Source organism: Bufo gargarizans, chromosome 4, assembly GCF_014858855.1.
Source record: "Bufo gargarizans isolate SCDJY-AF-19 chromosome 4, ASM1485885v1, whole genome shotgun sequence".
Classification (NCBI taxonomy): Eukaryota; Metazoa; Chordata; class Amphibia; order Anura; family Bufonidae; genus Bufo; species Bufo gargarizans.
This window is the reverse complement of record NC_058083.1, coordinates 35,664,313-35,681,903: the sequence shown is the minus strand read 5'-3', so window position 1 is coordinate 35,681,903 and position 17,591 is coordinate 35,664,313. Positions and strand designations below refer to the sequence as shown.

The window sequence follows — 17,591 nt, the reverse complement described above, 5'->3', positions numbered from 1 at the left end:
TATATTTATGTACTATAGATATACCAATCCTATTTTTACTTAGATCAGATATATTGGTGTATTTTTGTGTATTTATGTTATTTTATTACATATTTATATATTTATGCATTTCTGGATGACTGACAATCCCATCCCATGTTTTTTAGGGACTCATGAGGGACTCATTTTTTTTTCTTCAATTTTAACTTTTTGGCGTTTATGAAATTTATATTTTATATTTTACTATAACTGCACCCTTTAATATAAAAATATTTTAAAAAGCATTACAGTACTTTTTATTGACAAACATTGGGATATTTTACCTCATCAGGCAAAGACTCATCATTGACAGATGACGAGTCTTTGCCTGAGACAATAGTTCCTGCACAGCATGAGGAATATAGATTGTAAGTGCATGATCCAAAACTATATCTGCAATTTTCCCTGTTAATAGAGCACAAGCTGCTACTGAACGTATACAGGAAGGAGCCCCCTTTGCTACCACATCAAGATGTAATGAATAATAGCCTAAAGGACGATGTTTACCTCCATGTATTTGAGTCAACACCCCTTTAGCATGCCCTGTGTTTTCATGACAAAACAGATTGAAAGCAAGGTCATAATAAGGTATTCCTAAACACGGTGCTGACACTATTGCTTGTTTCAATCCTTGAAATCCTTCAATCGCCTCTGCAGTGAGTACAAATGAATGCCCTTGATTACAGGCTGCTACAACATCAAATAACGGTTGCATTAGTGATGACGCAGAGGGAATCCACTCCTGGACATAACTGACAAGTCCAACAAACGTTCTCAGTTCTCGAACTGTAGTGGGTTCCCTTAATTGAACAACTGCTTTTTTTCTTTCCGGGGTGATGTGTTTGGCCCGTTTGGAAACACAATGACCCACGAATATCACCTTGCATTTTGCAATCTGCAATTTATCTCTTGACACCCTGCATCCTTCCAAATGTAAAAAAATATCAAGAGAGAAAGTGTTTCTTCAAGACAGACCTCACTACTCACAGTACAAAGAAGTAAATAGTCAACATACTGAAGTAATAATGTGTCTTTGTTCACTGGATGCCAAGAAAGCAGCACCCGTGCCATGGTTTCAGAAAATTCAGAACAAGATGTTGCACCCCCCTGAGGTAACCTTGTCCAGCAGTATTATTTCCCATTGAAGGAAAATGCCAAAGGTAGCTGGCTTTCCTCCTCCACTGGAACAGAAAATAATGCATTTGCCAAGTCTATCACGGTGAAATAACTAGAGTTGGAAGGAATCTGATTAAGCATTGTATGTGGATTTGGTACAATAGGAGTATTTATGATCATTAGCTTATTAATTTCTCTGAGATCATGAATCATCCTATATGCTTGGGGCTTTCCTGGTTCAGGCTTCTTCTTTATTGGGTAAAGAGGAGTATTATAAGGGGATCGGCATTCCCTTATGACCCCTACCTTGAGGTACTCTCCTACTTGTACTGCTATTGCAGCAGTTTAGTCTTGACTCAAGGGGTATTGCTTTATTTTTACAGGCATCACACCAGGTTTTAACTTAATCTTTACTGTTCTACCCGAAGTAGGCCAACATCAGTTTTACTCTTTACCCACAACCCAGATGGTACCTTTGCAAGCACATCTTCTATTCCTTGCAGCTGTGTGGGATCTTCTTTCTGCAAGACTCCTTCGTGCAGTGGGTTAACTAAGGCAGTTAATATGGGTTCGATAAGGGGCCCTGTTACTGATATTCCCTTTTTCTCAAACCTTATAATTGCATTGACGGCATGCAGCACATCTGCTCCGAATAAATTCACAGGGAAACTTTCGGACACTAGCAATTGCATGCATATGTCAGTTGTGTCGTCTATTCGTACTTGTAATGGTCTAGTCTGTTTTAATGTACAAAGTTCTCCTGTTAATCCTACTCCCGTCACCTGATCAGGGCCTAAATATTCTGGCGAAAGTTCATGAGCTTTAAGAATTAATCGGCTCGCCCCTGTATCAACCACACAGTCAACATATTTTTCCATCAGGTAATGTTAATTTAACAACTGCTTTTGGGCCTGGGAGAGCTAACACATTTATTACAGTTGTTGGTTGTGCTGTAATCTGGGGGCTGCCTAATTCCTAATCCTCATAGTCTTGCTGGTCCACTGAAGCCAGCTGAATTTGAGTGTTTGATGATTTTACCTGTGGGTTACGTGAATTACCTTCAAATTTCTGCTTTCTGGAGGGACAATCCTTTTTCATATGTCCCCTTTCTCCATAGCCAGAACACAGCCCTTTCCTTCTATATTCTGTGTTACTGTTTGTCCCTTCCTTTGATCATACAGTACAGACCAAAAGTTTGGACACACCTTCTCATTCAAAGAGTTTTCTTTATTTTCATGACTATGAAAATTGTAGATTCACACTGAAGGCATCAAAACTATGAATTAACACATGTGGAATTATATACATAACAAAAAAGTGTGAAACAACTGAAAATATGTCATATTCTAGGTTCTTCAAAGTAGCCACCTTTTGCTTTGATTACTGCTTTGCACACTCTTGGCATTCTCTTGATGAGCTTCAAGAGGTAGTCACCTAAAATGGTTTTCACTTCACAGGTGTGCCCTGTCAGGTTTAATAAGTGGGATTCCTTGCCTTATAAATGGGGTTGGGACCATCAGTTGCATTGTGGAGAAGTCAGGTGGATACACAGCTGATAGTCCTACTGAATAGACTGTTAGAATTTGTATTATGGCAAGAAAAAAGCAGCTAAATAAAGAAAAACGAGTGGCCATCATTACTTTAAGAAATGAAGGTCAGTCAGTCTAAAAAATTGGGAAAACTTTAAAAGTGTCCCCAAGTGCAGTCACAAAAACCATCAAGCACTACAAAGAAACTGGCTCACATGCGGACCGCCCCAGGAAAGGAAGACCAAGAGTCACCTCTGCTGCGGAGGATAAGTTCATCCGAGTCACCAGCCTCAGAAATCGCAGGTTAACAGCAGCTCAGATTAGAGACCAGGTCAATGCCACACAGAGTTCTAGCAGCAGATACATCTCTAGAACAACTGTTAAGAGGAGACTGTGTGAATCAGGCCTTCATGGTAGAATATCTGCTATGGAACCACTGCTAAGGACAGGCAACAAGCAGAAGAGACTTGTTTGGGCTAAAGAACACAAGGAATGGACATTAGACCAGTGGAAATCTGTGCTTTGGTCTGATGAGTCCAAATTTGAGATCTTTGGCTCCAACCACCGTGTCTTTGTGCGACGCAGAAAAGGTGAACGGATGGACTCTACATGCCTGGTTCCCACCGTGAAGCATGCAGGAGGAGGTGTGATGGTGTGGGGGTGCTTTGCTGGTGACACTGTTGGGGATTTATTCAAAATTGAAGGCATACTGAACCAGCATGGCTACTACAGCATCTTGCAGCGGCATGCTATTCCATCCGGTTTGCGTTTAGTTGGACCATCATTTATTTTTCAACAGGACAATGACCCCAAACACACCTCCAGGCTGTGTAAAGGCAATTTGACCATGAAGGAGAGTGATGGGGTGCTGTGCCAGATGACCTGGCTTCCACAGTCACCAGACCTGAACCCAATCAAGATGGTTTGGGGTGAGCTGGACCGCAGAGTGAAGGCAAAAGGGCCAACAAGTGCTAAGCATCTCTGGGAACTCCTTCAAGACTGTTGGAAGACCATTTCAGGTGACTACCTCTTGAAGCTCATCAAGAGAATGCCAAGAGTGTGCAAAGCAGTAATCAAAGCAAAAGGTGGCTACTTTGAAGAACCTAGAATATGACATATTTTCAGTTGTTTCACACTTTTTTGTTATGTATATAATTCCACATGTGTTAATTCATAGTTTTGATGCCTTCAGTGTGAATCTACAATTGTCATAGTCATGAAAATAAAGAAAACTCTTTGAATGAGAAGGTGTGTCCAAACTTTTGGTCTGTACTGTATGTATTCCCTTTTTCACTTCCCATTCTCATCTGTCCTCCATGTCCTTCCTCCCCCTTCTTGCAGCTGATTACCATACGCTGCTATGAACACAGGAATTGACTGCTTTGCAAGTTTCTTTTTCTTTTTCATTAATTGCTCTTCTATACTCCGAATCACTACTATTGACTTATCTAGTGATGTGTGCATGCACTCTGGTCTCACTTTAATTAATTCTGTTATGTTATCAAACAATTCTCCAATATCTTAAATTTGCTTAGCATTTTTTAAAACTCCAGTTATCCACTGGAGTTTTAAAAAATGCTAAGCAAATTTAAGATATTGGAGAACTCAAATATGGGAGATACAAGATATATGAACTCAAATATGGGAGATACATTCCTACTTTTTCCCAAGTGGAAGGGTCAGCATTAATTAATTTATTAGGATGATTGAAGTTAGGCCTATCAGGGATAGTTGGTACTACCAAGGCTTCAACATCTCGCTTTGCCAGCATGTGTCCAGGAACATGCTGATAAGGGAGATCATTTGCTTCCCATATCCAGGTTGCAGGTTCTAGCCTAGCTAGAGTACATGTACCTCCAGCTCCTCGAAGTAGCCACTTAAACGCTCTAGTTCCACACACTATATATTTTCTGTTAACAAAAAATGATTTTTCCGAATCATTGCATCAACTATCGAAATAAACATGGTAGTTCTTTCATATATACACCATGAGTTTGAAATGTTTTCTGTAGTGATTGTAAAATAATACATAAAAGGGCTACTTTGTTTACTTGTTAACACTGACAAATGTAAAGTTATGCACATGGGAAGGAATAATGCAAGTCACCCGTACTTATTAAATGGTAAAACACTCGGTAACACTGACATGGAAAAAGATCTAGGAATTTTAATAAACAGCAAACTAAGCTGCAAAAAACAGTGTCAGGCAGCTGCTGCCAAGGCCAATAAGATAATGGGTTGCATCAAAAGGGGCATAGATGCCCGTGATGAGAACATAGTCCTACCACTTTACAAATCACTAGTCAGACCACACATGGAGTACTGTGTACATTTCTGGGCTCCAGTGAACAAAGCAGACATAGCAGAGCTGGAGAGGGTCCAGAGGAGGGCAACTAAAGTAATAACTGGAATGGGGCAACTACAGTACCCTGAAAGATTATCAAAATTAGAGTTATTCACTTTAGAAAAAAGACGACTGAGAGGAGATCTAATTAATATGTATAAATATATCAGGGGTCGGTACAGAGATCTATCCCGTCATCTATTTATTCCCAGGACGGTGACTGTGACGAGGGGACATCCTATACGTCTGGAGGAAAGAAGGTTTGTACACAAACATAGAAGAGGATTCTTTACGGTAAGAGCAGTGAGACTATGGAACTCTCTGCCTGAGGAGGTGGTGATGGTGAGTACAGTAAAGGAATTCAAGAGGGGCCTGGATGTATTTCTGGAGCGTAATAATATTACAGGCTATAGCTACTAGAGAGATATCGTTGATCCAGGGATTTATTCTGATTGCCTGATTGGAGTCGGGAAGGAATTTTTATTCCCCTAAAGTGAGGAAAATTGGCTTCTACCTCACAGGGTTTTTTTGCCTTCCTCTGGATCAACTTGCAGTATGACAGGCCGAACTGGATGGACAAATGTCTTTTTTCGGCCTTATGTACTATGTTACTATATGTTACTTAAAGTACTTGTTCTTTTGGGATCTATACTCATCGATCCACTTCTATCACCTTTATAACCCTCTAGATCTTCTTCGGTTTCACCATATTCTGGCTCATAAGCGCCTACTAGGGCACACTGACCCTTTTGTCCTGGGGAAAAATATTCTGTATAATTTCATTTAGAATCATGAATTACGAAAAGTTCTCACTGCGGTTAACATTCGCCCACGTCATGTGCTGATGATTGTTTTATGACCAGTCGTTTGGTTGCAAATTCAGTAGATACTGAAAGATGCAAGACCAAAAAAAAATCAAACCTGGGGTGATTCAATGGCGGGTGTCAGACTTCGGAATGATCATTTGTTTTACAGTTTTACCCAACAGTCATCTTTTAGTGTGGCAGATGACTATGGGCAGCTTTATGAAGCCTTCTCTAACATTACAAGATTAAGGCTTAAATCACCATCAGATATTCTGTCAGATTGTACAGTTCCCAACAAACACCAAAGTCTACCCTAAATCCCTTTAGCAGACTTAACATGGACATTGAGAAGATGAGTTTCTCTGCTGAGCTGCTGGCTTGTCTAAGCACTTGAAGGTTATGAAATGGCTTTAAGATATTTAAGCCTTAGATGTTCTTGGAAAATCTTGAGCTTTGTAAATGTATAAAATGGACCAAAATACCGATACAAAGAGACTCCAGAAGCCTGCCCTCAGGAACTTCATGACAGAAGGTCACTGGACTGAAATGAAAGTGTGACTTGCCACCTACTGTACGATGCCCTGATAGGACTCCCTGTGAATGGGCTAAAAATGTGAAATGGACGCTCTTGTTTTACTGCTATAAATATTTCTGATCCTGTGTGACATTGTGGCTATAGCTCTCTGGTATTTTATGCTCCTGATGTATGAGGAGTACATAGGAGTAACTATAGGGTTGTTATTGTATACATTTGTATGCTTATATTTGTGGTATAAAATCTGTCTTAAAGCTAGAGAAGCACCATTGCCCACTGATATCCCATTAACTTCCTATATACAGTTTACAGACGTCTAATCTAACCTAACTAGACTCACTGAACTGTTGAAAGCTACATAGCAGGATAACCAAATAGGTCGGGGCTCGCTACCTTAGACCTGGTGTGCTATGGGTGCTATGTCTACCAAGCGAGAAAGGGGAGAAGAGGTTTTCCCCAAGATTCCAATGAAGCGCTTGGTAGAGATAGAAAATGGAAAATGGGCGATCAAAAATGCTGCAGCCATACTAAAAAAGGCTGGGATGTCAAAAGTTGGTTGCTTAGATGCCCAGCGTTGGAGAAAGTTCATGGTAGAAGAAAAAGAATGGATTCAAAAACATGGGTATGAAAAGCAGGTAAAAGCATGGTTGACTACTTCAACCAATCATGACCCCTTATATAATGCTCAAAATGATGATGATAAGGTTATGTGTGTTAAAACTGTAACCATTTCTTCAAATCCAATACAAAGAGAAATTGCAGTCAGTGGGGATGTTTCACCCGTAGTTATTTCAGATACATCAACATCCTCTGGTATTGTTCCTACATCCCCACCAGTATCTGACACACCTACACATCAACCGGATCTTATATACCCCATATTACCAGAGTCAGGAGGCACGTTATCCAGTCCAAGTACAGAATATGCAGATATGACCAGGTTAGAACAGACATACCTCAAGGGGCACCCGGATACCCAGCCCGTTCATGTGTCTGGACTGAAATGGAAGAAGGAGCACCCATGGTCCAGGAACGCAAATCCTAGGGTAAGTGTGAGCCGTTGACTCACAAGCTTTCCAGAACTGTGGGGCCTTCATAATCAGTCTAGCGTGAGGTGTTCGGGTATCATCAGGTAGATTTTGATTAATTGCTGCATGTACTATGATTGGCTCTGTTACTAACATGCTTCAAATTTAGAAGGCGTATGTATGGAGATATGAATTTTGTCGTGTCCTCTTGTCTCCTGTAAAGAGCAATCTGATCAGGAATGAATGTGTGAAGTGGCTGATCTTGGCAACAAGAGAGGTCCATGTGATTTTGGCCAGAGCTCCTGCATTTCTCAGTGGACAACCCGAAGGGGGATATTGAGTCAGGGGTCAGTTGTATTTTGTTAATATTGTTTGTCCACATATCTGCTGCTAAAATTATTTGCGGTACTAAGTTACATCTGGAATATTGGCTGAGATCCAGACGCTGCGGCTGTTTATAACTAAGCTAAATATTTCTGCGATTTCTGTGATTTCTCGGCCGAAATGATTGATTAATCTCTGCCTTGATAGAACCACTCTGACAGTATTTAGTTTTTTATCCAATCATGACATCATGTTAAATACAGTATACATAAATCCCATAAAATACTACTGCATTCCACAGTGGAACGCATGTCTGATACTGCATGGCTTCCTGGGTCATGCTCTCCTTGCGTTCCAAGTGCACAAGAACAGAAGTGACATCTCTGCTGACGTCCCTTTCATCATCCAGCCTCCTACACATCCGTCTCTTTGCGTTCCACCCTGGAGCGCATAGGACTGGAAGCGGCGCCCTGACCACTGCGGCTTCCTACACTCATTCCCCAGCACATACATATTTACTAATTATACCCCTTATTGTGCCACCATATAGGTCTCTTATAACTGAGGTTCTCTCTCTCTTTTTTACTGATTTTACTATTATTAACTTATTTAATTTTAGCGCGCGTTCCACTGTGTAACGCATGTAACCAGAAGTGACGTACCTCGTGACGTCACTTCCGGTATTAGAATTTACGTTTTCTTTTTTATTACACATGATGATATATAAGTTGAGCCAGGGGCGTAGCTATAGGGGGTGCAGAGGTAGCAGTCGCTACTGGGTCCAGGAGCCTGAGGAAGCCCAGACCCTTGTACCGCATAAGAAGACACCGGTATTATAAAAGGTCCATGCTGGTCAAGTTACACATGGAGGGGGGGTGCCATTTAAGTTTTTGCCTCAGGCACCACAAAGGCTATGTGCTTCCTGCCCCTCGCCACAAAGCACTGAGGGAAGGGGGGCCCAAGCTGAACTCTTGCACCAGGGTCCATGAGCCTTTTGCTACACTTCTGGTTGCAGCTATATGTATGTTTGTATATACTGTATCTATATCACTCCTGAAGAAGGGGGCTTTACCTCAGACCCCCGAAAAGGAAAAATGAATGACGAGATGATGGATACCTGGCTGCCATAATTTCTACCATTCTAGAAGCAAACCCGGCTAGGAAGGGGCTCTGTCCGAAGGTGTCTTGAGCTTTATCCGACAGCCATCCCCCTAATGAAGTAAGTTCTTCTATATGTTTTAGGTTTTTCGTAAAGTGCTCTCTTTCAGAATTTTTTTATGGTTGTATAACATTTTAATATTACTTTTTCATTCTCATGCTATATTATTAGTACTCATTTATTCTGACACAACAATGGTGCCATTTTAGTGGGTCACAACTTGACAGTTATTTGTGGTGTTTCGGGGTGCCCTCCTTTTTTTTCTGAGCTTCCAATATCTATCTTATGCTGTGCACCCATTCATTTTTGCCGGTTAGCCTTGCTATACCCTGACCACTAGGTAGCCTTCCCTCTAATATTCAATATTACATCCTTGTCAACATCGACTTTTCACTTGGTGTCCTATCCACCCTCCTGGTGCCCGTCACGCTATATATTTTGGGTATACATCCTTAATATACAGTATACTTCAACCTCTATTTTTCAAAGAATTTTATTTTTTCTTCTTACCGTACATTAATATGGAAATCCAACAGTCTGATTCTTCTCTGTTGGGAACACAATATGCCATCAGGGAGAGTTGGGACACCTTACACATTACGAGGTTTACAAGTTCAGCTGATATTAGTTAGCCCAATATATATCTAATAAAATAGACCAATGAACCAAATCAAACACCAACGGAAGAGTGGTATCAGAAAAAAGACTGTCAAACACTGAAAAAAGTAATTATTCCATAAACGATTATGGCTTAGTGTCCCTTTAGTAAATACTCACTGGATTTGGGATGTCATCAGGATATTCTGCATCTGTTTCATCGGAGTTGGAAACCACAGCATTGTGATCAGGGTCGGAGAAGAAGAAACAAATCTCCCCTTGTGAGTACATGATGCAGTTTGTTACAATGTATCAGTATCTTCACAGTGGTTTATATTTATGATATAGATTTTGCTTGTATCCTAAACAGACCTGTATTAGTGCCAGCATCAGCAGCTTTTCAAGACGCAGCTTCATCTCGCTGTAAAACAGGAAGACTGAAGACTAATTTCCATTGCACTTCAAGTCTCTGCGCGAAGGTCTGTTTAACACTAAGAAGTTGTTTAGTTTGTTTGACTGACCACAGAGAAAAGAAAACTCCAGTGTAAAACTTAAGGTGAAACTTCAGTTGGGGAAATTAAGCATTATTCAATGGCCATTAAAGGTAATGGTCTCTCTGCAGACTAGGGTGGGTGAAGTCTCACTTGATACAAACTTACAGGTCCTTCTAAAAAATTAGCATATTGTGATAAAGTTCATTATTTTCTGTAATGTACTGATAAATATTAGACTGTCATATATTTTAGATTCATTACACACAACTGAAGTAGTTCAAGCCTTTTATTGTTTTAATATTGATGATTTTGGCATACAGCTCATGAAAACCCCAAATTCCTATCTCAAAAAATTAGCATATCATGAAAAGGTTCTCTAAACGAGCTATTAACCTAATCATCTGAATCAACTAATTAACTCTAAACACCTGCAAAAGATTCCTGAGGCTTTTAAAAACTCCCAGCCTGGTTCATTACCTTAAAACCGCAATCATGGGTAAGACTGACGACCTGACTGCTGTCCAGAAGGCCATCATTGACACCCTCAAGCAAGAGGGTAAGACACAGAAAGACATTTCTGAACGAATAGGCTGTTTCCAGAGTGCTGTATCAAGGCACCTCAGTGGGAAGTCTGTGGGAAGGAAAAAGTGTGGCAGAAAACGCTGCACAGCGAGAAGAGGTGACCGGACCCTGAGGAAGATTGTGGAATAGGACCGATTCCAGATCTTGGGGGACCTGTGGAAGCAATGGACTGAGTCTGGAGTAGAAACATCCAGAGCCACCGTGTACAGGCATGTGCAGGAAATGGGCTACAGGTGCCGCATTCCCCAGGTCAAGCCACTTTTGAACCAGAAACAGCGGCAGAAGCGCCTGACCTGGGCTACAGAGAAGCAGCACTGGACTGTTGCTCAGTGGTCCAAAGTACTTTTTTCGGATGAAAGCAAATTTTGCATGACATTCGGAAATCAAGGTGCCAGAGTCTGGAGGAAGACTGGGGAGAGGGAAATGCCAAAATGCCTGAAGTCCAGTGTCAAGTACCCACAGTCAGTGATGGTCTGGGGTGCCATGTCAGCTGCTGGTGTTGGTCCACTGTGTTTTATCAAGGGCATGGTCAATGCAGCTAGCTATCAGGAGATTTTGGAGCACTTCATGCTTCCATCTGCTGAAAAGCTTTATGGAGATGAAGATTTCATTTTTCAGCACGACCTGGCACCTGCTCACAGTGCCAAAACCACCGGTAAATGGTTTACTGACCATGGTATTACTGTGCTCAATTGGCCTGCCAACTCTCCTGACCTGAACCCCATAGAGAATCTGTGGGATATTGGGAAGAGAAAGTTGAGAGACGCATGACCCAACACTCTGGATGAGCTTAAGGCCGCTATCGAAGCATCCTGGGCCTCCATAACACCTCAGCAGTGCCACAGGCTGATTGCCTCCATGCCACGCCGCATTGAAGCAGTGATTTCTGCAAAAGGATTCCCCACCAAGTATTGAGTGCATAACTGAACATAATTATTTGAAGGTTGACTTTTTTTGCATTAAAAACACTTTTCTTTTATTGGTCAGATGAAATATGCTAATTTTTTGAGATAGGAATTTTGGGTTTTCATGAGCTGTATGCCAAAATCATCAATATTAAAACAATAAAAGGCTTGAACTACTTCAGTTGTGTGTAATGAATCTAAAATATATGAAAGTCTAATGTTTATCAGTACATTACAGAAAATAATGAACTTTATCACAATATTCTAATTTTTTTAGAAGGACCTGTATATCCCCTTCAGAGGTTCTGTTCAGAGCCTCCTTCAGCAATTTCATCAGAGTTGACAAAAATACATACCCAGACTTGCTAAAGTTGGATTCTGGACCAACAGAAATATTTCTTCATGAATTCTCAAGCACCATCTCCATGTCCACCAGAGCACCTCAAACAGCACATACGAGCAGTGCTGGGCAGAGTCCAACCTACACATAAAGGGTGCTATAATTCAGAACTGCCCTATATGCAAAGCAGTAGTCTAAACATCTATCATCACAGATTCTTGCTGCACCAAGAAACTGCTGAAAAATGAAGCACCCAGGAACAAGTGAGCCAAACCCAGCCTGACCATACCACCAACCATTACAGTATGACAAAGTGGGACTCCGGAAGATGAGACACAAAAGCAAAGAAGAACATATCAGCTTCAGGAGGAATTACATAAATGCAACACATAAGCTGACAATATACCAGAGCCTATACAGGGAGTACAAAATGTCTCCATATCTGGATAAACTACTCAACCCCAGAGACCAACAGATCCTGAGCTGGGACAGACTGATTGCCCACAGCCTGCTCATCAAATCCGTGTGGAACTGACAGAACTACAAGCCTAGGGAGATCAGACTGTGCCAGAAGTGTGACCATAGAGGTTGAGGTCTACGTATTGCTGTGGTGACTTAAATATTCAGCAGTGAGGGACATTCACTTCAGGAGACTGTCTGATCTCTTCCCAGACTTCACCACCATGGAGGAGGAGCGATTATCCATACTGCTAGGGGAAGAGGAAGACACGGTAGCCATAGCAGCACAATATATCAGTCCCTACCATAGACTGAGAGGAGCATGGAATTCCATGGACTTCTATACCCCCGCACTAGATCTGTCCCTATCCCCATCCCTACAGAATTATTTCCTATTTGCTTTGGCAATGCTAATATTTGTGTAGTCCTGCCAATAAAGCTTATTTGAATTAGATAGATGATAGACACTCCCTTTATGTATAGATTAGGTTAATTAATTTGGTCACTGTCATGTAGAGAACTGGAATAAATCTACAGATCACGTAGGGTTAGGGTTCTACCATTGTACTTATACTAATAATCTAGTAATTTACATATTTCAGATGTTTCTGGGATATATATATATATATATATATAAAAAATCATAAATAGAGTAACTTCTAATAACCTATAACTAAGAACCTAGGCAGTGTAGTCTCAAGTAATCATCCTTTCTGGTGTCTGTTACCTGAATTTGAATCTCAATGAATCTCAAGCTTCTTCTCAGAGCTCTGTGTGTTGGAGGAAAGCCTCCGGTAATGCAAATTATAGCAGGTCTGAAAGGTGTATATATAAGGCGGGAATCAGGAAGATTTCCTGTCTGACTTTTTTTTTTATTGTAATCAATTCTATGGGTACATTCTTGTAACATAAAATATTAAATAACATGAGCTACATGGTGCATTCCAGATAAGTGTTTCCAAGAATGTATGACAACAAGTAACTTAGTCTTAAAACATATCGCTGAGACTGCTGGAAACAGCTGTTGTCTGTGGCTGAGAGTGCTGGGACTGTGCGGATCTGTGATGCACACACAGTAATGGCGGCGCTCCGACGGGGAGAGCACACCATAACCTGCAAGCGGCCGCAGTGATTGGCTGGCGCGCAGGTGTGGGCGGTTCGAGATGCATGTGGAGCGCCGTGTGATGTTTGGTCAGCGTGCTGCGCATGCGCAGTTTGTATTGGGGGCAGTGCATCAGTCTCTCGGGGTCTCTTAAACCTCTTATATTTTGTTTACCCAGTTGATCAGCATCACAGGAAGTATCTGGCAGCTGCTTATCACACATACCTCTATGCAGGACAATTACTAGTGGTCAGGGGCCAGCAGCCAGGCAGTGAGGGGGGGAGGGGCAACTTTTTGGGGTCATTGATGGGTAACCAAATAAATCCAATCCCATGCTGCAGATGACAGTCACATTGGCTGGTCACTGAGGGGCCTCCTATGGTGGTAGCCATGCCTGTCAGGTGCAGGCAACCACTCCCTGATATGACAGGAGCAGCTGTCACTTTACACTGTATCGGCCAGTACAGAGTTAACCCCCCGATCTGCCAATCACCCACCCCCGGTCAATTACGTGACAGGTTGTAATTCTTCCCCTCTGGCCGTCTGCTGCTGTCGCTCCACACATAGAAGCCCATGGTGTCCGCCGGACCCGCGGTGCTGTTCGCCGTCTTTGGCCCTCCATCCTCCTTCTTGTCTTCTCTGCTGATACTCACCACGTCCGCCATCCCCTGTCGCGGTGGCCAATAGCCATGAACTGAGTGTGTCTCACCAAACATCGGTGGCCGGGCATTGACAGGGCTGAGGGCAGTGGAGTTATGTAGGGACACTGGGGGAATGGGCTCCATGATGAGGGAGGACAGAGAGGAGGGCTCTCCAGTCTCTACACCCCTTTCCCCAGCGGCAGTTTCCCCCATTCACACGGCGCGTGTGGAGCGCCATGTGCTAATTGGTGGGGGCGCTGATGTGGGCAGTGCAGGTTAACTAAAATGGCCCTCCGACCTGCTTGCCGGCACGATGCTGTGGGTGGTGCGGCAGCATGTGGAGCGCTGTGTCCTGATTGGTTGCCCTGCCGCGCATGCCCAGTGCAAAACTAGTGACACACATGCAATGAGCTGGACCAGGGTATGCACTCTGACGCCAAATTATGCAATAGCTGGGTAATGTGTAGGTGATAGTCTATAGTTTTGTATGTGACGTCAATTGCAGCGTGTGCAGGGTATTGTTACAAGGCCCTTTAAAAGTGTTATAACGCACATCCCAGTTTAGAAATGCCAGAGTGGTGTAATGTCTCTGTATGGTGGTAATAATGGTGTCAACGATGTCTCCTACCTGGGTACGGCTGGACTCCTGGATCCTGGCTCACTTGCAATAAATTGAGTGTAGTGGTAGTAGGAATAATAGAGGGATTTTGCAGCAGAAATTGAGATCCAGACCTTTGGTGAAGTTCAAACTTGTCTTTACTGATTGTAACTTTCATCCAAGCAAGATACAGCTTTTGTCTTAGGTCCCAGCAGGTATTGGCAATAGTTGGCAGGAATTTATCTTCTGCTCTATTAACCAGCTTGCAGGATAGGACGTCTGCTTGTTAGCTCTATACTGTGGCAGGAATTTGGCTTCTGCACTTTCTATCTTCTGCTGTATGGGGATTGACTAGCTGAGGAGGAATATGGCTTCTCCTGGGTCTCTGGACTTTACTGACAGTTATCTTCAAAGGTTATGATTTCTTCCTGGAACTGGAGTTGTCTGCTTGCTTCATCCAGACAAGGCTGCAGGGCTAAGGCTGAGGATGTGATCAATGTCTCAGCCGAGACAAGATCCTGGTTTGGTTTCCTATATCTGGGAGCTCCTAACATGCACACCCTACCCTTAGCAGATGGTGAGCTACACTCCTGTCTAACTTCCTTCTCTCCCCATGCTGCAGGATATGGGCACAGCCTAATCTGCTCACAAAAGGGGAGCTAAGCTGGAATGGATTATTCCAGCCTAAATGTACTAAACTTAACTTAAGTCTTTGCTAACACATTGCTTAAATCTGCTGGTGACTATGGAAATTACAGAAATATACATTTAACATGGTTTATAATGCACAGTTGTGAGGATATAATGTAAAATTACATCTGATGACAAAGTTAAAGACCTTAGGAGATTGTAGCGGGATAAAAGAGTTTAGTAACACAACTCTGGGGTGTTACATTTTCCCTTACTTCGAGTTAAGCCGCCCTCGGCTTATGCTTAGGAGGGGAGAAGAACCAGCTCTGGGGTACCCAAATAAATGCAAAGTGCTGCATGTATTACATATAAAGACATACAAAGACTTACACAAACGGCTACCCTAGGTTCCTACCCGCATGAGTATAGTGTCCTAAGTAACAGTTTCCCTCTCAGTATAACCAGTGAACCAAAGGTCTGCACTAAGCAATCACTACTGACTGACTTTGAAGTGTTTTGGATCCGAATACCAAAGAAAGTATGGGGGTGTCTTTACTCTTTAGTCCCACCATTATGTAATGAAATGCCCGCAAATGGAATAGTGGCTTTTTCCTGTATACCCTTCCCTGCACCAAAGTCAAAATATAAGGCTTATAGCACGATCACTATGGTGACTATGGGTGGCTAAAATGCTCTAAGGCTTGAGGTACCATACCTTAGGCAAAGGCACAGAAGAGGAAGTATTAGCTTCTCCATGCACTTCTGGCAGTCACAGGAGGAGGGTATGATAATCCCATGAAACTCCTGGAAGACACTTTAGGATGGGAGCAATCCTGAACACATAACAAGCAGGAAGGAGGGGTCAAAAACTCCTCTAACCATTCCCGAAGCAGCGGGGTTACCCGTGTAGTTTCTAGACCTGCCAGGACTTACCACTTGGTCCTACCTGGATACCCGGGTATATAACACCGGGTGTAAGCCATAAGTAATAAGCGTCCATATAGGCAGTCCGTTTAAAGGGGGAGAGAACAAGAGCTGTAAAGCAAGGCACACAGAAATAAGGTGCTGCATATCTGGCTAAGTGCAAAAGTTAAGTGCAATTTCACAATAAGTGCATAAGGATCACATTGCGGCACCTAGAAGAGAATACACACAATGGGCATATGATACTTGAACGTTACATAACCTGTAAACATTAGGCAGAATTAGTGCATTGATATCACAGTATAAATCACAAAGAGCTCTGGTATACGTTTAAGTCTTTTCTTTGGGTGCAAGCTTTTAACATTGCATTTTGGTAAAAACAGTGCAAATACATTATGCATTTACTAGTGTAATATTATGCTCAAATATGACTTGAGTCCTTTTACTTGAAGTACTTGATGTAGAATCCTCTGGAAACAGGCAAAAGTAAATTGTAATCCACAGGAATAATAAAGATAACTGGAAACCATTAGGCGATACAAAATGTCATATAAAACACATACAAACATCATATTAAGAACCATAGTTCCATAAGGCTATCAAGTAACCTGAAAAAGGGGATAAAACAATGTACAAACTTTGGCACAACCTGGGATGTGAAGGTGAAGATGGGGTTAAATGTAGTTGAAGATGGAGGGAGTCCTTACTACACCTGACCATCAGGGTGAGGACGAAATAAGGCAATCTGTAAAGGAAAACATTAAAACAATGCCAACGGGTCCTCACCCGTCAGGAACACTCCATGAAGTGGCTCCCATTAGTCCTTTATTTTTAGAAAAGGAAGGCATTTAGAGAAGGACATCCAGGTCCTCCTCACTGCTAGAGCTACTGAAGCTCATTAGAGGGTGCTCTTGCCTCTGGCAGCTTAATTTTGCAGCTGTAGTGGTGCGCCACTGCCCTCTTGTGGTGTCTTTTGGAATTGGCTTAGCAGTCAGCCTGGTGAATGCAGCTTTGACATGCTGCAAACCGGGATCCCTAGCCGGTACAGAGGTGGTCAATACCTCTGGCTGAAAGGGCTCTGGCAGGCAAACTGGGGGTGTCTAGTGCAGCTTCCAGTACAGGATATATGGCTGTACCCTGGGGTTGAAGGTGAGAACCAAATTGTTGTCAGGGATGAGGGGTTCAGGTTCTGACTGGAGTTGATCTTTGAACCGCAACCTGCCGTCTTAAGTCTCCTGAGGGCAGCTGACTCTCCCTGTAGAGCCTCCGTCCTCCTGCCAGGTCTCTGGGGTTAAAGCAGGGGATAAGGGTTTGGCAAGTAAAGTTACACCGACATCAAACGAGCCTTGTATGGAGAGCATGGGTTTATACTCCACATGATCCCCTGCGTACAGGTTGTGACGGGCCTGTGGTAAGTAGTGGCGCTTGACAAACCGGCTTCCACAAATATTTCTTCCCCA

The 17,591-nt window shown here is 42.5% G+C and overlaps 1 protein-coding gene across 1 annotated transcript in view; it reads right to left on the bottom strand.

Annotated features, from left to right (window-relative positions):
- Positions 1-13,020, bottom strand: part of LOC122935730 (cysteine-rich venom protein pseudechetoxin-like) — a 169,726-nt gene extending 156,706 nt beyond the window's left edge. Inside the window, exon 1 of the mRNA XM_044291594.1 lies at positions 12,964-13,020. The gene's annotated coding sequence lies outside the window, so the exon portion shown is untranslated. The remainder of the gene's footprint in view (positions 1-12,963) is intronic.
- Between the last annotated feature and the right edge of the window lie 4,571 nt (positions 13,021-17,591).